General features: G+C 39.1%; 1 long non-coding RNA gene across 1 annotated transcript; it reads left to right on the forward strand.

Annotated features, from left to right (window-relative positions):
* Positions 1-397: 397 nt before the first annotated feature.
* Positions 398-24,041, forward strand: LOC139080543 (uncharacterized). The gene is made up of 3 exons (XR_011535120.1): positions 398-574; positions 979-1,139; positions 23,904-24,041. It is a non-coding gene; the product is annotated as an uncharacterized lncRNA (long non-coding RNA).
* Positions 24,042-24,629: the final 588 nt, after the last annotated feature.

Here is a 24,629-nt window from a genome sequence, read left to right on the forward strand (position 1 = left end):
TCTTAGAACTGACAAGTAAGAGTGACTGAGGGGGCCCACCCGGTGGCACAGCGGTTAAGTTCGCACGTTCCATTTCAGGGGCCCGGGGTTCACCGGTTCGGATCCCGGGTTATGGACATGGCACCATTTGGCAAGCCATGCTGTGGTAGGTGTCCCACATATAAAGTAGAGGAAGATGGGCACGGATGTTAGCTCAAGGCCAGTCTTCCTCAGCAAAAAGAGGATTGGCAGCAGTTAGCTCAGGGCTAATCTTCCTCAAAAACAAAAAAAACAAACAAAGAATGACTGAGCCTCTTCTTAGATGGGTGGGAGGTGGGTGGTGGGTGGTGCGAGGGGTGGTGGGTGGTGGGTGGTGGGTGGGGAGGGCATAGAGCAGTTGGTTTCTTTCCCAGGTGTGCCCAAGGAAAGTTGTCTGGCATGTTGATTCCTCTCTGTCAAGGAGGCAGCAGTGGGGTCAAGGTGACAACTGGAAGTGGAGCTACTCCTCCTGCCAACTGGCCAGATTTAGGCCAGCAAGAGGACTCCCTCAAATCAGGCTTCTGGCCATGGAGTCCAAGGGCTTCCCTTAGGAGAGGTGAGCAGGACCTGATGGTCTTTCTTGTAACCTGGCTCTCCCCTATGCAACCTCTGTATTAGTTTTTTATTGCTGCATAACAAATTACCACAAACTTAATGACTTAAAATAACAAGTTCATTATCTCGTAGTAGTTTCCATGGGTTGGGGGGCCAGGCATGGCTTAGCTGGATCCTCTGCTCAGGCCTCACTGCTGGGCCACAGCTGCAGTTCTCATATGGGGCTCGGGGTCCTCTCCCAAGCTCATTAAGTTTTTGGCAGAATTCAGGTCCTTACAGTGGATGACTGAGATACCTGTTTTCTTGCTGGGAACAACTCTCAGTTCCTAAGGCCACTTGCAGTCTCTTGTCACATGGCCTGCAAAGGCAGTTCACAATATAGCTGTGTGATTTGCATTTTTCCAGGCCAGCAGAAGCACATTTCTCTGACTTCTGATCTCCTTCCTGTTGTCGCAAGAGTGTCTTATAAAACACAATGCAATCAGGGGAGTGACTGTCTCACCATCATTTGCCAAGCGATCAAAAGGAGGGGATTCACCAAGCCACACCTGGAGCAGGATTTTTGGGTAATCCTCTTAGAATTCTTCCTTCCACAATCTCAGATATGTAAGAATATATTCCAGTTTCCAACGGTAGGGTCAAATTTCTCCTTCAGTGTTAGTTCAGTCACTTTAGTAAAGAACTGGGAGGGAGAGGGTGGGGAAAGCAGGGTGTCAAAGATGTGTGTTTATTAAGACACTACATTAAATTATTCAAATAATTATCTCAGCTTTCTACCGTAATAAATTGATGTTTTAATTTTTTTTATTTTACCTTTTAAAAAATGTTCTTCAAACAAATCAATGAATCTGAAATTTAAATAAAACTGCTTTATAAATTTAAGGCAGTGTATTTCTTTATTAATAGACTTTACTTTTTAAAGCAATTTTAGGTTTACAGAAAATTGAGTGTAAAGTACAGAGAGTTCCCATATACCCCTGCACTGCCCCCCAACACACACACACACATAATTTCCCCTGTTATTATCATCTCAAATTAGTGTGGTACATTTGCTACAATTGATGAGCCAATATTGATAAGTTATTATTCACTAAAGTCCACAGTTTACATTAAGATTCACTCTTGGTGTTATACATTCTATGGGTTTTGCCAAATGCATAATTGATACTTGACATGTATACATGTACATATCATACATGACATGTATCTATGATTACAGTATCATACAAAATAGTTTCAGTACTATGTTTTTTAACCAAGAACTTTTCAAGTCAGCTCTTTGTCCTGTCACGGAACATCTTTGTGACCCTTTCAGGCAACTGTGAGGTGTCTAGACAGCCATGCCCTGGGCTAGGCTGTAACAGAGCCTCCCGCAACTGAATAGAGGCTAGCCTGAAATCCCTGATGTTCAAAACTGATTATTAGGGATGATGTGGTTCAATCTGTTTAAGAAGAGCACAGTCTCTGAGGAAGGAATTTGAAGACAGAGAGAGTAGTTTTGGTAATGATACCCATAGCACAGTCGAGACCAAAATCCAGTGGCACAGAGGGACAATGAGTTTCCAGAAATAAAAGTATCTTTAGGATGCTCTGTTAAAGATACTGTCAAGAAAATGAGAAGACTGGGAGAAAATATTTCATAAGACATATCTGATAAAGGACTGTTACCCAAAATATACAAAGAACTCTTTTTTAAGATTTTTTTATTTTTCCTTTTTCTCCTCAAAGCCCCCCAATATGTAGTTGTGTATTTTTAGTTGTGGGTCCTTCTAGTTGTGGCATGCGGGACACCACCCCAGCATGGCCTGACGAGCGGGGCCATGTCTGCACCAGGATCCAAACAGGTGAAACCCTGGGCCACCAAAGCACAGCACACAAACTTAACCACTTGCCCACGGGGCCAGCCCTCAAAGAACTCGTAATATTCAACAATAAGAAAACAATCAAGCTGATTAAAAAATAGTCAAAAGACTTGAACAGACACTTCTCCAAAGAAGATATACAGAAAGCAGATAAGCATATGACAAGATGCCCTACATATGTGTCATTAAGGAATTGCAAATTAAAATAACAAGATACCACTACTCACCCATTGGAATGGCCAAAACCCAGAACACTGAAACCACCAAATGCTGACAAAGATGAGGAGCAACAGGAATGCTCACTCATTGCTGGTGGGAATGCAAAATGGTACAGCCACTTTAGAAGACATTCTGGCAGTTTCTTGAAAAACTAAGCATACTCTTACCATAGGATCCAGGAATCACACCCTTTGGTATTTACCAAATGAGTTGAACACTTATGTCTACACAAAAAGAAATGAGCTATTAGGCCATGAAAAAACATGGCAGAAGCTTAAATGCATATTACTAAGTGAAAGAAGCTAGTTGAGAAAGGCTACATGCTGTATGATTCCAACTACATGACATTCTGGGACAGGCAAAACTACGGAGACCTAAAAAGAGTGGTTGCAAGAAGTTGGAGGGGGTGGGATGAACAGGCAGAGCTCAGAGGGTTTTTAGAGCAGTGAAACTATTCTGTATGATACTACTACATGGCAACTCTCTGTATTTTCTGGTCAATTTTGTTGCGAACCTAAAACTCCTCTAAAAAATAAAGTCTATTAAAAAAATTATCTTGCAGAAAATGGGTGCCCAAACTGGTAAACAAGACTAAAGCCAAGCCCACACGATTTGTGGAGGAGGCTGGTTTGGCCACATATGTAGCTGATGTTAAAAGTTCCTCCAAACCCAGCCACTCTGGCTGGCACAGTGCCTGTGCCCTGGGAGCAATGGCTGTGCATGGCTGTGTTTACTGAAGAGCATAGAGCATATGCAGTAAAGCTTATTGTCTCTAGGAGGATGGCCATAGGGATCAGGACAGTGCAGTATTGCTGTGAAGCAGACTAGCCATAGCCATATCTGTTGCCTAAGGATAACAAATAGGCAATGAAATTCCATTTGGCAATGAGAAACAATGGCAATGTTACATTGTTCAGAGGTAAGTACTGTCCTCTCATAGGTATAGGAATCAGGCAAGTGGCCCTTTGCGGGACATTGAAACTCAAGAGAATGCTTAGGTGATTCAGGGAAGGCTACGGAGAGGAGCATTCAAGGAATAGTTAGACACAGGAGTGCTAGCTGATCTTGGAATTGGAGGGTTTCTGTTTACTTTGGAGTAGTAGGGTAAAGTAACCAACTCGCACATGATATTCCTGATCTACGAATGTGTAATTTATTTTTTTCTGAATTCTTTGATCTTGTTTTATGTTCTTAAGTTTCTGTATGTGTATTTGGAACTCAAGAGTATACTTTGTGAAACAGAGGGATTTGGGGAGTGATCCATTCATCTTGGAGTCTACACAAAAAATAGTTTGATTAATAGGATTTTTTATAAGGTCATTTCACCCAAATGTCCCAAATATGAGTTCAGAGAGCAATAGATTGAAGTTATAACATATTTGACATATAACATATAATCTGTGTGCTTCTGCCTTCTTATTAGTATATTGAGATCCCACTGCCTTGAGAATATCTGTAACAAGACGTAACAATACTACAATGGCTGCTTAGTCAAAGTCTCTGAGTTGCTTTGGTTTTGCTTTACCATTACCGGATTCTCAAGCTCATTTGTTCCCTTTTTTCTTCAGCTTTTCACCCAATTAAAAACCAGTCAGGCCACGCCCATTAGAATGGTCCTTTGAGGGACATTGAAGCCCAAGGGAGTGCCTATCAAAAAAAAAAAAGAAAAGAAAAGGAAGAAAGAAAATAACAAGTGCTGGTGAGGATGTGGAGGAATTGGAAACTTTGTGCATTGCTGGTGGGAATGTAAAATGGTACAGTGCCGTGAAAAACAGTATAGCCGTTCCTCACCAAATTAAATGGAATTACTATATGATCCAACAATTCCACTTCTGGTATATACCCAAAGAAATTGAAAGCAAGCACTCAAATATATATTTGTATGCCCAAGTTCATAGCACTATTATTCACAATGGCCAAAAGGTGGAAACAATCCAATGTCCATTGATGGATGAATGGATAAACAAAATGTGGTATGTACATATAATGGCCTATGGTGGAATATTATTCAGGTCTAAAAAAGAATGAAATTCTGACACACACTACGTATAGAAGAACCTTGAAGACGATACGCTAAGTGAAATAAGCCAGACGTAAAAGAACAAATATTGTATCATTCCAGTTGTATGCGCTACCTAGAGAAGTCAAATTCATAGACAATGAAAGTAGAATGGTAGTTTCCAGGGACTGGGGGGAGGGGAAATGGGTACAAAGGTTCAGTTTGGGAAGAAGAAAAAGTTCTGGTGAGAGATAGTGGCTGTGGGTGCACAAATTGTGTATGTACTTAATGCTACTGAACTGTACACTTAAAAATAGTTAATGGTAAATTTTATGTTATGTATATTTTGTCACAATAAAAAAAATTATGAAAGGAAAGAACACTGGGCAGTGGGAATGAACACCTGGATTCCAGAGCTGGATCTGGCTGTGTTCATGCATGACACTTAGCTTTGGGGCTTTGTACTTCCCTTCCAGAATCTTCAAGTCGCTAGTCATTCACTCATTCATTCATTCATTCAACTGATGTTTAATGTTCATTAAGCACATCCACGTGTTTAAGTTACTCCAAAACTGCGGAATAGCTTGGAGACTATTGATTGTGAGTCAGATGCAGCATAGATTTTATTAAAATCCTCAATGAATGGAAATAATCAAAATCATTTTCCTGTTCAAACAGCATAATTGTTTGCTATCCTCAATGCAGATTTTTCACATTCAGATATAGATTTGATTTTCAAATCAGAGTGTCACAAAATATGAACGCTAGAAGAAAAAGGATCTTGCCTAGTAAATTATTTAGCAAAGTAATATTTTTCAAATAAAATTCTACAAGATCACTAATACAACAAAATAAAATATTAAAACTGGTACATAGCCTTCTCGGGCAGTCTAAATTTTCATTATCAAGCCAATAACAAGACATCCATTGTGGCAGACTTAAGCATATTCAAGGACTCCTGACTTCTGAGGTTCACCTGAGCTTTTGGGAATCCATGGAAAACCCGTATTCAGTTCTACTCCTTCATTCTACAGATTTAAGTGATCTGCCCAAAACGTACACTTTTTTATTCCGATTTTCAAAAAATAGATCTAAGTTGCAACTGAAAGTTGAAATACTTTTTTCCTTTATTCACAATGTTTTAAATCTGTAAAGCAATTGAGAATTGGAAAAGTCTACGTGTCTACGAGGGCAGTTTGGTAAATACGGTATAGTACAAGACTATGGACTCAGAGTCCAAAAATCTAGATTCTGGTTCTAGCTCAGCTGGTCACTAGATATGTGACTTGGGAAGAATCAGGTAACCTCCTTGATCTCTGTGTTGAGTTAGGCCTGAGAGTGAGGGTAATAGTGCCCAACACATCTAGTTTGCAAGGTTACCATGTACATGTGAGTTAAGCTTGTATTTTTGAGAATGTTTTTGCCACAGTTTAAGACAATGATAATAGCTATCACCAAAACTGAGTTCTTTTAAATCTGAATAAGATGGTGCATTTAAAGCTGTATATTAATAAATGTTAAAATTTTATGTTACTCATATATTTTTAATTTATAGAATTAAAGTGTTGTTGCTCTCCCTTCCCCCCCAAAAATAGTCAAGTATAATCTGTGTAACCGAGTTTTGAATTCTACATCTGTCACTGGGCAGAAATTCCTAGAGATTTAAAATAGTAGCTAATCTATTATTTCATCTATTTCCCTTCGACAGTAAGAAAAATATAACTTATTGGTCCCTCAAATTTATGATCCCTCCATCTACTCATGGTTCAGCTTGCATAGTTTTGTTCTTAATCAAATTTACATTTGAAATGCAAGCTTTTAAAATATTAAATTGATTTTTCTATTGAAATAGTTTTATTAACTTAAAACTTTTAAGCTATATGCCTTGATAAGGTTACTCCTCTCTGGAATAAACAGAAGCACAAACAGGTAACAATAATTCTTATTTCAGACCAATTCCTTTAGATAATCATCAAAACAACTAAAACAGAAAACACCCATATAAAATGTGAAATTCTTTTGCTCTGTCACGGGTAAAAGAAATGGTGCTTTTAATCAACAATTTAAAGAAAATTCTGTGATTTAGGTCAGGGATTGGCAAACCAAGGCCTGCAAAGTAAATCTAGCCTGCTTCCTGTTTTTGAAAATAAAATTTTCTTGGAACAGAGCCATGCGCATTTGTTTACATATCATCCATGGCTGCTTACAGAGACCGTATGGTTTGCACAGCCAAAAATATATCCTATTTGATCCTTTGTAGAAAAATTTGCCCACTCCTGATCTAGGGAACAAGTAGAGGAAAGAGAAAATAGATACTCCCCTTTCTTGCTGTAATTGTATAATCAGAAGGTTCCAAAGTAAAAATGTTCTGTGCTGAGCTGGAAACAGGCCTTCAGCCTAATGCTGATTAAAGCCTTACATTGAAAGGTCACCCTGTGGTCAGTGTTCTTTATAGCTGGATGACAGGAAGAGTGAGTTAGTTTCCTCTGCCTGTGGGAACAAAGAGCAACTAGCTGTGTCCATATTTCTTAGGCAATATGCATTTTTTAGGGACAGAAAGCAATAATATGCAAACAACAATGATATACAAACAACCAGTAACAAAATGATGCAGATCCTTTTCACAAGTTTTCAGACAGGTTTTTGACCAACTTTTACTTTGAGGAGCTGCCTCTCTGGGACCTCATGTTTTAAGACTACAGGAGGTGTGCAGCAGTATCATAGAAGCATATTTCCTGCGCTCCTCTTTGCAGTCTCGGGATACTCTCTCCTTTTGTAGGAGAAATGTTTTAATACTTTCTGTACAAGCCACAACCTTAACCCCTGGGACCAGCCAAACCTGATATGGTTCCACTCTAATCCTTCCTAGCTACATAAGGCAATAAATTCTTCTTTTTCGCTTGAGATCTTTGGGTTGAGTTGCTATCACTTACCATCACAACAGTTCTTTGTCTGAGTGGTCTGCTCAGCTCTCATAGTCTATGGGTTTTCACCCCCAGTAAGTCATCTGTGAGGGCCGCCGTACGCGGTGCTTAACGTCAGACCTGCATGAAAATCGACGCTCCAACACTTGTTCGTTGTGTGGGTGCTTGAGCTTCAGTTCCTACTTCTATAAAATGGGGATGATACTTGCTTTCAAGATTGTTGCAATGATGAAAGGAGATTACATATTTGAAAAGCATAAGGCATAGAGGAGATAATGTATATTATGAAAGTGTTCCTCCCTCCATTCTCCTCAACCAAATCAGGGTCGATGGATTGGAGGTCCCACTCTCACCTCCTACGACTCATCCTATACATACTCATTCTTCTAGAGTTAATTCAATTGTTTCTCCTTCGGGAAGCCTTCCTTACCTGCCCACCACTGTACTAAGCTTACCTGGAAGCCAATTCTCAATGATCTTACAACCTTTTGAGATTAGCACCATTTATAGCACTTAACCCAATTTTTAAGAATAACTCTCTACTTTATTCATAACAATACATATTCATTATTAAAAATTGGAAAATATAAAAAAGTACAAAGATGAATATAATAATTGCACAAACAGCCATGTTCTCACTCCTACAACCCAGAAATAAGTGAGAGAGAATTCCCTTTCTCTCTCTCTCTCCTATTCTCTCTCTCAACCTACAAGTATTAATATGCTTTTAGTTGCAAGTAAGAGAAAATCTGGACTCAATAATCATTTGGCTCAAACAATAAGAAATAATTGGCTCATGTAAATCCAGAGATAAGGTGACTTTTTAAGTAGGACAATTCATCAAAAGTCAGTCTTGGGCCAGCCCGTGGCCGAGTGGTTAAGTTCACGCGCTCCACTTCAGCAGCTTGGGGTTTCACCAGTTCGGATCCTGGGAGTGGACATGGCATGGCTCATCAAGCCATGCTGAGGTGGTGTCCCACATGCCACAACTAGAAGGACCCACAACTAAAAATACACAACTATGTACCAGGGGGCTTTGGAGAGAAAAAGGAAAAGTAAAAATCTTTTAAAAAAAAAAGGTCAGCCTCAATTATGGCAACAAAGAACTGGAACTGAGACAAATTTAATATTCCTTAAGTGCTATTATGAAGACAAAATGAAAATCAGTCAACTATATCTAAATAGCTAAAATAAGTGAGCAAATTCAGAAAACTGGCCATATGGGGAATTGATTACAGTGGGTAGGCATTTGGTAAATTGACTTTTGCCACTGACCTACAGCAAAGGCCTCCAACATTGACTGATCAGCAATCAGCAGTGCCAGCCGTGAGGGCCTTTCCATCTTTCTTCACTCTCCTGGCACGCCGGCTCAGCCCCAGCCTGGTTGCACGGTGGCTACCACGGTTCTAAACATCACATGCAGACTCACCAGCATTTAATAGAAGCAGAATCTTGGTTTCCTGTGTCTCTTTTCAAGATGGAGGAAAACTTCTCCTTGTCCTCTCATTGGCCTGAAATGAGCCACATACTAGCCATGCCTCAACCTATCACTGGCAAGGGGAATTCATGGTGACCATGGATGATTCGCTCTAGGGCAGGGCTGGTGCCTGCCTCCCCTAAAGCCATGCAGAGGAGAATAGAAACCTCAGCAAAATTGTGCTGTCAGGAACAAGAAGGGAAATGGGATGGGTAGGAAACCAATCGTTTCTACTACCATGTCTTTTTGATTTAACATATATAAATCTTCCCATGACAATAAATGTTTTTTGAAAACATTATTTTAACTGAAAACTTAATTGCAAGAAAGCATCACAGTTTATTTAACAAGTTCCCTGTTGTTAGATATTTGGGGCAATTCAATTTTTCACTATTATAGATCACCCAGAGTTTTGTCTTAAAACTGTCAAATTAATGCCCATAAACTCATTGTCTTGAATGATGCTGTTTCTCTTACTGAAATAAGTATTATCATCAACACTTAAAGATGCCATTCTGTTTGCTGACATCAATGAGTCAATGAATCAGTCATCAGTGAATCAGGAAATGATTGTTCAAGAAATGCTGGATTTTTAATACACATTTGGACTTTTTTTAACCTTCATTACCAGCTTCTGTGTTGCCTCAATTCTTCCTCCTAACTAGAAGACTTCTTGGCCAACTCATTTCAACAAATATTTATTGATGATTTTGCCAAGCCCCATAACATGAATGAGACCCAATCTCTGTCTTTTTGAGCTTATAATTTGGTAGGGTTTTTCTGAGTTAACTCTCAGCAGATAACGATCGTTAGGTTATCAGAACTGTCTCATTCATATATTTGTTTAATATTTATTGAGTGTTTATTATCCAGGGGTGCAATGCCCTCTTGGAACTTAGTAATATTCTTAGGTACTAAGAAAAAGTCCAAGTGGATCTTTCAAAATGGTTCTGCCTACCTTTTGTTCCCAGGCCGTTTGTCACTCAGAAAGGAAACATCTGGCCTCCCCGCCTTTTTTGGAATCCTTTTGAGGGAATAAATTCATGTCTTTTTTCTCACCTTTGGCCTCATCACTGACGTTATAGATAATGGGTCTGTTTCAACAAAGGGCTCAGCCAGAAAATATAATTTGACAAGTATTATTTCCTGATGCAGTTTGTAGCTCACAAACAAGGCAGGAAGTACAGCTCACAAAGACCTTTGCTGGCTGGGGCTGTGCATGAAGCAGGAGCGCTCGAATATTGCTGACCCAGCCACCGTGTTCTCTCTGGGGACCCTGGACCTACCGGGTCGTGAGAGGCCACAGAGAACTGGGCTCTGACTTGGGACTTCTGTTCAGTGGAATTTTTCGGGATAGAATTTCATTCTTACAAATGGGAGTTTAAATGCAAAGAGTTCTGCAGTTGCCCAGGTGAATCTGGTTAAAAAACAGTTACAAACATTTCATTTCTACTAAGGTAAAATTATAAGAATCTTTCTTTTTTTTTATAGCCCGTTTAAACCTATACAATGAATATATTTCTTTTTGGCTCAAACAGACTGGGTTAGAAAAAAAGATGATGATTCATAGAATTTTAGTTAGAAGGGTCCTTGGAAATCATGTAGTCTGATGATGGGGAAACCTGGCTGCTCATCCAAAGGACTTTGGGAGTTTTTAAGAATGTAGATTCCCAGCCCCCACCTGGACCAACTGAAGCAGATTCTCAGGATCCCGGTGCTAGAAACATTGGTCCAAATCTTTGATTTCACATGTGAGGAAATTATGGGCCAAAGATTTGCCTAGAGTCACACAGTCAGATTATGTGAACAGGGATAAAACATTTTATTCACCCAAATATCAACTTCTTTCTTTAGTTTATTACCCAGAAAAGGTCAGTGAAGCTGGAGAAGAGGCACTGCTGAGACTCTTGAGTCCTTGTAAGGAGATGAAGAGAAGTCAGTAAATGAACAGCAAAGGCAGAAAAGGCAGGAGAGACAGGGAGTTCGCAGAGTTGCTGAAGAAGCCATCAGCAGAGGGCAAGGGGTTATCTGGGCAGCAGCATTGCCAAGTCCTGCTCCAGGAAGAGGCCCTGCCCTGAGGCCCCACGCTCCTCCTTTCCTACACAGCCCTGTAGAACTAGCTGGGCACTGAAGAGATCGGGCCAATGCTGCAGGGGTTCACTGTAAGAGCACTCTCAAGTCGTGATGAATCAGCAGGATCTGACAAATCAGTCTAGTGCCAAGGTAATCTGACTCAAGCTCTGTAACAGTGACTCAGTAGCTGGATGCTATCCCATGCAGAGCTCACAGCCCCAGCACACCCTGAAGGCAGTAACAGGAATGTTGGCTCAAGGAAGCCACCACACCTGGTGGAGACACTGCGTGCCCAGGAGACACACCTACAGCTGAAGCTCAGGCCGGTAGCCTCGGGCTGCTGTTTTCCACTTAATGCAGATAAATACAGAAAGTGGTTGAAGCGTTCCCCCACCCCACCTCCAGTGTGATCCAGCTGTTTTAGTAGAAAAATAGCAAAAGTTAAACTTATTTTAATGACGCATTTTTTAAAAGGTCACCTTAAATACCGTTGAAAGGAGGATGGGTTGCTGTGACTGAGTTCTCCAATAAGATGCATTTATTCTACAGATATTCACTGGGTACCCACTATGCGCCAGGCATTGTTCTAGGCGTTGGTTTCTGGAGCTTACATTCTTAGAATGGAAATCACAAATATCTTGGTAATTAATGAACAAGTGCATAAATGATGGTTTCCTTTTCCTGGGGCAAGAGCTTCCTGATGTTTCTTGAGGTCTACTTATTTCAACATTTAGAAGAGCAGCAATTTAATCAAATGAAAATACCTGAAATAAAGATTGTGGCATACTAGTGTAGAGGAAGAAGACATTTCCTCTACTTGCTCTGGGTCCTTCTGGCCGGAGAAGGAATTAAATTCACATGAGACAGAATAGCAGGAGAAAATTAAACAAAGCTTTATAAAATGAATACATAGGAGAGGCTTAGGCAAACTGAGCAACTCGCCAAAATGGTGGAAGTTCTCCCCTCAATACCACCCTCAGCTAAAGACAAAGGAAGGGGGAGTCAATCATGGGAGGTTACCAAAAAGTACAGTAAACAAGGGTAAGGTTATTATGCAGATTTAATTCATTGCCTTCCACATTGATAAGAGTTTCTAGAGGTAAGGTCATCCCTCCTTTTTCCTGGTACAGACAGGGAGAAAATTTACAGATGGAGACTTCACTTACAAATGTAAATGTCTCTTAACAAAGGGTAAGTAAATTCTACTTTTCAGAGTTTCTTTCCTGTCTGCAGTTTTTAAAAGTAACCAGCCCAAAATAATCCTCATGCCAAAGAGACATATCTTGGGGTGGCCAATTCCATCCCCCACACTAGAAAATAGGAAGGATGTATTAGGTTAATTTCACTATTGCGTAGCATGTTAGATGGAACTCCTTAAAGGCACACATTATTGTGTAAAGCAAAATTTAGTGAAGTCTGACTGAGAGTCAAAATCCACAAGCTATAGGACTCCATGTTTTTTCACTCTTGTGTTAAACTAAAAAATACTGATATATAATTTTAATAATATGACCAATAGTTACAATATATTGAATACTTTGTGACAAGCATTGTGTTGATATGCATTTTTAAAAATTCAATCCTTACCATAGACTTTTGAGGCAGGTGTCATTATCCCCATTTTAGAGACGTGATAATTGAAGCAAAGAGAGGTTAAGAAACATGTGTAAGTTTACACAGCTCTAGAAACAAATTCAGATGCAATTAGTCTGATCCCCAAGTCCCCATCATTGAGAAGTAAGCTCTAGTGACTCCCAGACTCCTTGTGAGACTGTTAAATGTTATAGGTGGGAAAATATAGCATAGTGGCTAAAGGCCCAGGCTTTGGTGTCAGGCACATCTGTTTTGCATCCTGGCTCTGCTGCTGCATGGCCAAATAGTTCCTTCCTCAATGAGTTGTCCTGGGGATTACAAGGTAATTCATGTTCAGCAAATGGAACAATTCTTGGCTCTTAGCTGTTAATTAATATAAACCATGATAACTATGGTCAAAAAGATGATGGTGGTGGTGGCTATACAGGAGCCAAAACCTTGGCTTTGGTATGAAATCTCCTCTTCTTATTTCAATCTCTCAAATTCTGAAGTTTGAGTTTCTGAATCTCCCAAGAATAGTGACAAATTGTCATCAGATTGCTGGTTTGCTTCTTTCTTGACTCATCATCACCATGATTGAATTGGACAATAGTAGGGTGGCATGTTAAAGAGCAAGGGCTTTGAAGCTAGGATAGGGTATAAATCTTGGTTCTACACGTAACTGATGTGCAACTATAGACTAATCATTAAATGTCTAAGCCTGTATTTCTCAAGCTGGTTATAGTGAAGAATCAATTTTTTCTTTCTCTCTCTTTTTTTCTTTCTTTCCTCTCTTCTTCCCTCCTTCCTCCTTTCCTTCCTTTCTTGTTATTTCCTGTCTATTGTGGACTGATTCTTTTCAAAACACAATAGAAATATCTTAGCAATGTCAAATTGCTACAGACATTCCTAAATGCTAACTCTCAGTTTCTGTTCTAACTTCCTTGAGGACCATTAACAGTGTGTGGACCTCACTTTGAGTCATACCACTCCAAGCTTTTGTTTCATAATCTGTAAAAACGGGACCCAAATACTTATGTCATGTGGTTGTTGTGAAAAATCAAGTGAACAAGAGGTCAACATGGCAGCATAGGCAGACTCCCACAAACACAACCAAGTTACAATTATTTTTGGAAAAATTACCCCTGAAAGAGAACTTCAAACTGGATAAAAAGAATCCCCACAACAAGGCACAGTCCTCAATTGAGGCGGAAGAGGCAGAAATTCCTGTCTGGAGAGAACAAAGCCACCTTCACTAGCCACAGAGCTTCATGGCCGGCCAGCTGGGAGGAGCCCTAAGGTATGCAGCCTTTCCTGGAAGTGTTGCTGCTATAAGCATCCTTCAGACTCGGCACAACTGAGATGAGTGACATAGTATCTGGATTTGCTGGCTATTAACTACAACAGGGAATACCCCCAGAAAAGTTGTCAGACATAAGCAGAAAAAAGCCAGTTCTTAAAGGGCTGGTGCACAAATTCACTCCTTTTGGAAAAAAAACTAAAATCACCAGAAAGAAAGGTGCACAGTCCTTTGGTGAAAAGAGACTCACCTGATAGTGTCTGAGTGCCTCTCAGTGAGAGGTGAGAACTTTCCAGGGACTACGACATTGGTGGCAGCCATTAATGTGACCTAGTACAGATGTGCTGACACAGACACTGGCAGATGCCATTGGAGTTCTTCCCCTGGCCTGTTAGCTCAGCATCAGCCCCTCCAACTAGAGCACTGATGTAATCCAGCTGAGCTAGGGCAGACAGCCCACCCTAGGGACTGGCCCCACCCAATACCAAGCCCTCGGGCAACTTTTTGGCCTGCAGAGATTGGGTGCCAGGATCCTCTGCAGGCAGGCAAGTGGGTCTGCCTCTGTGGGGCAGGGTGTGTGTGAGGAGCAGGTGAACTGTGTGGGGTGTTGGTGGAGCATGTGACGGCCTCTGCAGTGGGATGACAGGGCCAGCTCCAGGGGGTCAGGGTGTGTGCACAGGCCAGGACTGTGTTGATGGTGAGTGTGGACCTCTGGACCAAGAGCTTTCTCAAAGGCAGAAGACATGTGCTTCTCAAACAGCCACACAGGGGATTGGCCCCTCCTTCCAAAGCCTGAAACAATTAGGTGCTCCCATGCCTGGGGCTAGCCCCACTCAGCTACAACCCTGAGAGAGCTGACAATAGCCTTGCAGGCCAGAGACCTACAGCAATTATAAGCCCCTGAGCATAGCAACCAGCCATGCTGGGAACCTACTCACTTAACAGAAAAACTGCAACAGGAGTGTGCTATTAGACATTGCAGCCAACTGTTCAGGGGTTCTCCATGCTGGACAAAGTGACTGAAGGGTCCATAGCAGTCACATGCCGCTGAGGACTACAACCAACTAGTCAGGGGGACATCTAGACTCCTTGAGCACCTGCAGCAAGAGCAGCCTTGCCTCAACAGAAGGATACATGTATCCCACACAGGGGTCACTCCTGGAACATTTTGGACTGGTGAGAAGAGGGAAGCACACTGTTGGACCTCAAAAGACATCTCCTATACAAGGCCACTTCTCCAAGATCAGGAGAGGTAGCTGACCCACCTAATATGTAGATATAAGCACAGAGAAAGTGGCAAAATGAAGAGGCAAAGGAATACGTTCCAAGCAAAGGAACAGGACAAAACCCCAGAAAAAGAACTAAATGAAATAGAAATAAACAATCTCCCTGACAATGAATTCAAGCAAAAAGTCATAGGGATGCTCACTGATCTTGAGAGAAGAATGGATGAACACAGTGAGAATGTGAACAAAGAATTGGAAAATATAAAAAAGAACCAATCATAAAAATACAATACTGGAAATGAAGAGCTCACTAGAGGGACTGAATGGCAGAGTAGATGATACAGAAGAATGGTTCAGCGAGCTGCACAAAAGACTAGAGGAAATCACCCAAGCTGAACAGATACAAGAAAAAAGAATTAAAAAGAAAAATAGGCTAAGGGAACTCTGGGACAAAATCAAGCACACTAACATTCATATTATAGGTGTCCTAGAAGGAGAAGAGAGAAACAAAGGGGCAGAGAATCTATTTGAAGAAATAATAGCTGAAAACTTCCTAACCTAAGGAAGGAAACAGACATCCAAGTACAGGGAGCACAGAGAGCACCAAACAAGATAAACCAAAAGAGGCCCACACCAAGACATATTATAATTAAAATATCCAAAATTAAAGATAAAGACAGAATCCTAAAAGCTGCAAGAGAAAGGCAACAACTTACATACAAAGGAAACCCCATAAAGCTATCAATTGACTTCTCAGCAGAAACCTTACAGGATAGTAGTCAGTGGCACAATATATTTAAAGTGCTGAAAGGAAAAAACCTTTGCTTTCAAGCCAATAATACTCTACCTCACAAGGTTATCATTCAGAATGTAAGGAGAGATAAAGTGTTTCCCAGAGCAGCAAAAATCAGAGGAATTTATCAAGAAGAAACCAGTTTTACAAGAAATGCTACAGAGACTTATTTAAGTAGGAAAGAGAAGACCACACATAGGAATAGGAAAATTATCCAAAAGAAAAAGAGGCATTAAGGAGCCAGCCCAGTGGTGCAGCAGTTAAAGTTCACATGTTCTGCTTCGGTGGCCCAGAGTTTGCTGACTTGGATCCCAGGCACCAACCTATGCACTGCTTATCAACTCAGGCAGTGGCAGGCATCCCTCAAATAAAGTAGAGAAAGACGGGCATTGATTTCAGCTCAAGGCCAATCTTCCTCAGCAAAAAGAGGAAGATTGGCAGCAGATGATAGCTGAGGGCTAATATTCCTCTAGAAAAAAAGGCAATAAACTCAATGGTAAAGGCAAAAAATACAGAAAAGGTAGCATATCAACCTCCTATGAAGGTCAACAGACAAAAGTACTAAAAATTACCTATTTCAATGATAAGTGGGTAATGGATACACACAACCAAAATAAGAGGTTAGATATGATTTCTAAAACATAAAATGTGGGAGGAGGGGAGCAAAGGAGTAGAGCTTTTATAAAAAGGTCAAACTAAACAGACCATCAACTCACTATAGATTGCTATATATGTAGATTATTATATATGAACCTCATGGTAATCACAACTGAGAAGCCTATAATAAATACACAAATAATGAAGAGAAAGGAATCCAAACATAATACTAAAGAAAGCCATCAAACCAGAAGGGAAGAGAGCAAGAGAAGAAGAAAGGAACAGAGAAGAACTACTAAAACACCCAGGAAAAAAGTAACAAAATGGCAATAAGTACATATTTATCAACACCTACTTTAAATGTCAATGGACTAAATGCTCCAATCAAAAGGCATAGGGTGGCCAATTGGATAAAAAATAAGACCCATATATATGCTGCCTATCAGAGACACACTTCAGACCTGAAGACACTCACAAACTGAAAGTAAAAGGATGGAAGAAGATACTCCAGGCAAATGGCAAAGAAAAGAAAGCTGGGGTAGCAATACTTATATCACACAAAATAGACTTTAAAACAAAAACTGTAACAAGGGACAAGAAGGGCACTACACAATGATAAAGGAAACAATCCAACAAAAGGACATAACACTTGTAAATATCCATGCACCCAACATAGGAGCACTTAAATATATAAAGCAACTATTAACAGACATAAGAGGAGAAATAGACAGTAACACAGTAATAGCAGGGGGCTTTAACACTCCACTTACACCAATGGATAGATCATCCAAACAGAAGCTCAATAAGGAAACATTGTCCTTAAACGACACAGTAGACCAGATGGACTCAGTAGATATATATAGAACACTCTGTCCAAAAACCACAGAATACGCATTCTTTTCAAATGGACAGGGAACATTCTCTGGGACTGTTCACACATTAGGCCACAAAACAAGTCTCAATAAATTTAAGAAGACTGAAATAATATTAAGCTTATTTTCCAACCACAAAGGTATGAAACTAGAAATCAACTACAGGACGAAAATCAGAAAAGCCACAAATATGTGGAGATTAAAGAAAATGCTACTGAACGATGATTGGGTCAATGAAGAAATCAAAGGAGAAGTCGAAAAATACCTGGAGACAAATGAAAATGAAAATACAGCATGCCAAAATCTATGGGATACATCAACAGCAGTTCGAAGACAGAAGTTTATAGCAATACAGGCCAACTTCAATAAACAAGAAAAATCCCAAATAAACACTCTAACAGTGCATCTAAAGGAACTGGACAAAGAAGAACAAACAAAGCACAAAATCAGTAGAAGGAAGGATATAATAACAATTGCAACGGAAATAAATGAAATAGAGATGAAAAAACCATAGAAAAAAATCAATGAAACCAAGAGCTGGTTCTTTGAAAGATAAACAAAATTGACAAATCTTTAGCTAGACTGACCAAGAAAAAAAGAGATGACTCAAATAAATAAAATCTGAAATGAAACAGGAGAAATTACAACAGACACCTCAGAAACACAAAAGATTATAAGAGAATACTACAAAACGCTATATGCCAACAAATTGAACAACCTACAAGAAATGGATAAATTCTTAGAATCATACAACGTTCCAAAACTGAATCAAGAAGAAATAGAGAATTTGAACAGACCAATCACCAGGAAGGAGATCAAAACAGTAATGAAAATCCTCCCCAAAAATAAAACCACACGGCTTCCCTGGTGAATTCTACCAAACATTCGAAGGAGACCTAATACCTATGCTCCAACTCTTCCAAAGAATTGAAGAGGATGGGAAGCTGCCTACTTCATTCTATGAAGCCAACATTACCCTGACACCAAAATGAGACAATGATAATACAAAAAAAGAAAATTATAGGCCAATATCACTGATGAACATCAATGTAAAAATCCTCAACAAAATACTAGCAAATCAAATACAGCAATACACTAAAAAGAGCATATATCATGATCATTTGGGATTTATTCCAGGGATGTAGGGATGGTTCAATGTCTGCAACTCAATCGATGTGATTCAACACATTAACAAAATGAAGAATAAAAATCACATGATCATCTCAATAGTTGCAGAGAGAGCATTTGACAAGATACAGCATCCATTTATGGTAAAAACTCTAAAAAAAAATGGGTATAGAAGGAAAATACCTCAACACAATAAAGGCCATATATGACAACTCACAGCTAACATCATTCTCAATGGAGAAAAACTGAAAGCTATCCCTCTAAGAACAGGAACCAGACAAGGATGCCCACTGTCAGCACTCTTATTTAACATAGTATTGGAAGACTTAGTCAGGGCAATCAGGCAAGAAAAAGAAACAAAAGGGATATAAATTAGAAAGGAAGAAGTGAAATTGTCACTATTTTCAGATGACATGATTTCATATATAGAAAAACCTAAAGAATCCATCAAAAAACTTTTAGAAATAATAAATGAATATGGTCAAGTTGTAAGATACAAAATCCACATACAAAAATCAGTTGCGTTTCTATACACTAACAATGAAGTAGTAGAAAGAGAAATTAAGAATGCAATCCCATTTACAATAGCAACAAAAAGAATAAAATATGCAGCAATAAACTTAACCAAAGAGGAGAAAGATTTGTATGCTGAAAACCATAAAATATTGCTGAAAGAAATAGAAGAGGACACAAAGAAATGGAAAGATATTCCGTGCTCTTAGATTGGAAGAATAAACATAGTTAAAATGTTCATACTTCCTAAGCAATCTACAGATTCAATACAATCCCTATCAAAGTTCCAACATTTTTCACAGAAATAGAACAAAAAGTCCTAAAATTTATATGGAACAACAGAAGATCCAGAATAGCCAAAGGAATCCTGAGAAAAAAGAACAAAGCTGGAGGTATCACACTCCCTGATTTCAAAATATACTACAAAGCTATAGTAACCAAAACAGCATGGTTTTGGCACAAAAACAGACACACAGATCAATGGGACAGAATCGAGAGCCCAGAAATAAACCCACACATCTATGGACAGCTAATTTTCGACAAGAGAGACAAGAACACACAATGGAGCAAGGAACGTCTCTTCAATAAATGGTGTTGGGAAAACTGGACATCCACACGCAAGAGTGAAATGAGACCACTATCTTAGACCATACACGAAAATTAACTCAAAATGGATTAAAGACTTGAATGTAAGACCTGGAACCATTAAACTTCTAGAAGAAAACATAAGCAGTACATTCTTCGACGCTGGTCTTAGCAGCATATTTTCAGTACCATGTCTGACCAGGCAAGCGAAACAATAGAAAAAATAAACAAACGGGACTACATCAAACTAAAAACCTTCTGCACAGCAAAGGAAACCATCAAGAAAATGAGAAAGACACACCAACAACTGGGAGAAGATATTTGCAAACCATATATCTGATAAGGAGTTAATATCCAAAATGTATAAAGAACTCATATATCTCAATGACAAAAAAAACTAACATCCAGTTAAAAAATGAGTAAAACATCTGAACATTTCTTCAAAGAAGATATACAGATGGCTAAGACGCACATGAAAAGATGTTCAACATGACTAACCATCAGAGAAATGCAAATCAAAACTACAATGAGATATCACCTCACTCCCATCAGAATGGCTGTAATTAACAAGACAGAAAACAATAAGTGTTGGAGAGGACATGGAGAGAAGGGAACCCTCATACACTGCTGGTGGGAGTGGAAACTGGTGCAGCCACTATGGAAAACAGTATGGAGATTCCTCAAAAAATTAAGACTAGATCTACCATATCATCCAGCTATTCCACTGCTGGGTATTTATCCAAAGAACATGAAAATACAAATGCATAAAGATATATGCATCCCTATGTTCATCACAGCATTATACACAATAGCCAGCACTTGGAAGCAATGTAGGTGCCCATCAAAGCACAAATGGATAAAGAAGATATGGTATATATACACAATGGAATACTACTCAGCCATAAGAGATGATGAAATCTGGCCATTTGCGACAACATGGATGGACCTTGAGGGCATTATGTTGAGTGAAATAAGTCAGAGGGAGAAAGTCAAATACCATACGATCTCATGCATAAGTGGAAATAAAAATTACGACAAACAAACACATAGAAACAGATTGATTGGTAGTTACCAGAAGGGAAGGAGGGAAGGAGGAGGGCAAAAAGGGTGATTAGGAATATGTGCATGGTGACAGATTGCAATTACTCTTTGGGGTGTGAACTTGTTGTAATCGACACAGAAATAGAAATATATAATGATGTACACCTGAAATTTAAATGTTATAAACCACCGTTACTGCAATAAAAAAAGACGTAAAAAGGGCTGGCCCCGTGGCCGAGCGGTTAAGTTCGCGCGCTCCGCTGCAGGCGGCCCAGTGTTTCGTTGGTTCGAATCCTGGGCGCGGACATGACACTGCTCATCAAACCACGCTGAGGCAGCGTCCCACATGCCACAACTAGAAGGACCCACAACGAAGAGTATACAACTATGTACTGGGGGGCTTTGGGGAGAAAAAGGAAAAAATAAAATCTTAAAAAAAAAAAAAGACGTAAAAAGAAAGGATTTTTGAGAAGGAAAAATAAAATAAAATAATAAAAAATAAATAATAAAAATCAAGTGAAATAATGTAGATAAAGTGCTTAGCATACTATGTGCCTAGTATATGGTGAGGACTGAATAATTAGGAGCTCCTATTCTTGGCTTATGCCAGAAACGGAGAGAGAGATATAAGACAGAGTTGTAAAGAGTAGACACCTCAAGCATTCATAGCTGAGTCCCACAGGAGTTAATTTTCTCCCTCTCTTTGGGCAGCTGAATTGTTCCTTGGGAGATATATCCCACAACTCCAGGTTTTTTTGGTGATGTTTTAAAAGGGTTAAGTGACTAGCCTGGGCTAAGCCAAGTCATGCCAAAGGCCTGTACATTCTGAACTCTCAGTCAGCTGCTCCATTTTGCTCAGTATAAGCATAACCCTAGAACATCACTAAAAATAAGCAGTATGGACATCAATATGCCTGTCTAACAGAAGTGAATGCATAATGATGAGGATTTCCATTGTGGCTCAGAAGTTCCACAGCTCTCCCTGTCATTAAATTAAATTGAGAAAACACTGTTAAAGTAACCTATTTAATAATAACGGTGTAATTACTCCCTTGGTGGTATTATCCATTTGACTTTAGGAGTGAGATGAATAGAGGTCCCAAAGGGGCTGTGGAAGGAGCTGGTGCTGCCCAGGAATGCTACCCATTGGAACAATTCATATAATATACAATAATAGGGAGATCAGAAGTGCAGCAGAATCCCAATGAAGGTTGTCAGTAACCATCAGGCAACAATCGAAGGCTCAGTGAGTATCTAAGAGTTTAAATTGTGGTGCTAACATGAAACAGGATGAGGTCTCCTTGGTCATGATATTTAACTGAACCTGGCACAAGCTGCAATCAAAGCACCAAAAGATATAAAAAAGGAAGATGATTAATATTGCTAAGATTAGTCTGATGACTCTAGTCGTGAGTAATATCCTCAGAATTATAAGAAAACTGGCCTCATGAAAACAGCAGTTGAGGCATGCATAAAATATCAGAGTAAAAGTAAGCTCTCAGAAACCAGAATTATATCAAATTTAAGTTTATATCAAACTATATCCAATAATAAATATTACATATTATTCAATATAATGTTTTTATAATAATAAACATTTAAAATGCTTTACAAGGATTATTTATCAGATAAGAAATCCTAACATGAATATTATTTTGCCTTTCAGCTGTGACATGGTAAGCTACAATACTGAAAAGGTATCTCTGTCAAATAAGACACACCTACAAAACTTCCATGTGAAGTCTCAGACAGAAATAAACCGATGGGAAAAAAAGATGCGAAAGTCAAATAGAAAGCCAAAATTAGTCAATTCAGTGAGGAGAAAAATCAATACATTGACACTTGTGTGGTTTAAGACAATAAAAATATCGTGAAATTGATCACTTCCCACTACAGATGTCCCTGACTTACCATGGTTTGACTTACGACTTTTTGACTTTAATGATTGTGCAAAAGTGATAGCAATCAGTAGAAACCACGCTTACAGTTTTCAATTGTGACCATTTCCTGGGCCAGCGCTGTGCAGTCCCATCCTCCCCGATGATGCTGGGCATCGGCAGTGAGCGCAGCTCCCAGTCAGCCCCAGGAGCACAAGGTGAACCGCCGATAACCGTTCCACACCCATCCAACCATCCTGTTTTTCACTTTCAGTACAGTATTTGATAAATTACATGAGACGGCCAACACTTTATTATAAAATGGGCTTTGTGTTAGATGATTTTGCCCAAATGTAGGCTACTGTAAGTGTTCTGAGCACGTTTAAGGCAGGCTAGGCTAAACTATAATGTTTGATAGATTAGATGCATTAAATCCATTTTTGACTTACAATACTTTCAGTTTACAATGGGTTTATCAAGATGTAGAGCCATCGTAAGTCAAGGAAGATCTGTAGTCGAGTTGGCATTGTCTATAGGGTCTCAATGTCAGCTTCATTGTCAAAGAGTACATAAGAGTAGCGGCATAGAGATGGAAAGAGGAAAAGTTCTAACTTCTAAAACACTTGGGACAGAGAAAGGAAACACTAGTGGAACAACATGTAAACATAGTACAAGGCAAGAACAATGAAGCAGCGTGCAGGTAAGCGACCTGAAGTGGTTAAGAGTAGGAACTTTCAGTCACACAAATCCGGGTTGAAATCTTTCTGTAAAATTGACTTGACAATATCTCCCTTGCAGATTTAATGAGATGCTATATGAAAAGTGCTTAGCAAGTTTCTAACATATACTCTGGTTAAAGAAATGAGAGCTATTGTCCAGAGTAACAATAGTAGTACAGTAAGAATGGTGATTAGGGGTAATTCACCCACTGTTTAATCTTCCAGTCCACCAAAACATGAACATTTTCTAAAACCTAATGATAATAATAAAGTATCATTTATATCTTATTTCTAAATCTGTATAGCTCTCTCAAAGGGAAAATCCTATCAGGGAAAGCGGAGATGAATTTGGCAAATTCACAAAGGGTCTATTTTATTTCATTTCATTTCCAAATTGGAGTGAAATAAATACTCTAAGGGTTAATTTCACGTGAGGTGGATTAATCCTTCAGGACTTCAATTATTTATTTAGTAAGGTACCAAGTAGTTTATGTGATACTAGATTACTACTTAGCCTTTAAACTATATACTTAAAAAGCAAATATTTCTACAGGATAACTGATCTAACTTTTTCAACAAGCTGGCAGCTTGAAGGAAAAAATGGAGAGGAATTACCGCTATCGATGGTAAAGACCTACAGGACATTGGAACCACAGGTAATTTAGGGTATTTCGGGCTCTGATTTGACCAAACCAACTGTAAAAATATATGTTTTTTGAGACAACCAAGGAAATTTGATTACGATTTTGGTATGAGATAATATTAAGGAAAAAAAATTTACTTTGAGTGTGATAATGACATTGTGAGTGTGCAAGAAAACACTCATATTTTCAAAAATTTGCACTGAAGAACATAAGTGTGAAATAGGTTCTCAGTGGTTGCGTTTTGCTTCCAAATACTTTCAAAAAGGGAAGACCAGAGACGGGTGAAGCAGGGGAAACAAAAGCCGGGTGACTGTTAGCTCTGGTGATGAGAACATGAAGCTTTGCTCTGTTCTTTACTTTAGGCTTCAAATTTTAAACGATCAACTAACTAAATGAAAAGCTCTTAAAACAACAGGCAGTTAATATACTGTCACTATTTTTAAAAAGTAATTCTTGGAAATGAAAACAATTTATTCATATTTACTTTTATTTTTTTGTCAAGAAGATAGATTATACAGTTTCTCTACATTATATCAGTAGGAAGATGATGGAATGATTTGGAATTTACATTACTTACAATATCAGAACCTCTACATTTTTTTAATCTACTTTACGGAAGCTCTGTTATTATCAGG

This window comes from Equus przewalskii, chromosome 30 (genome assembly GCF_037783145.1).
Source record: "Equus przewalskii isolate Varuska chromosome 30, EquPr2, whole genome shotgun sequence".
Classification (NCBI taxonomy): Eukaryota; Metazoa; Chordata; class Mammalia; order Perissodactyla; family Equidae; genus Equus; species Equus przewalskii.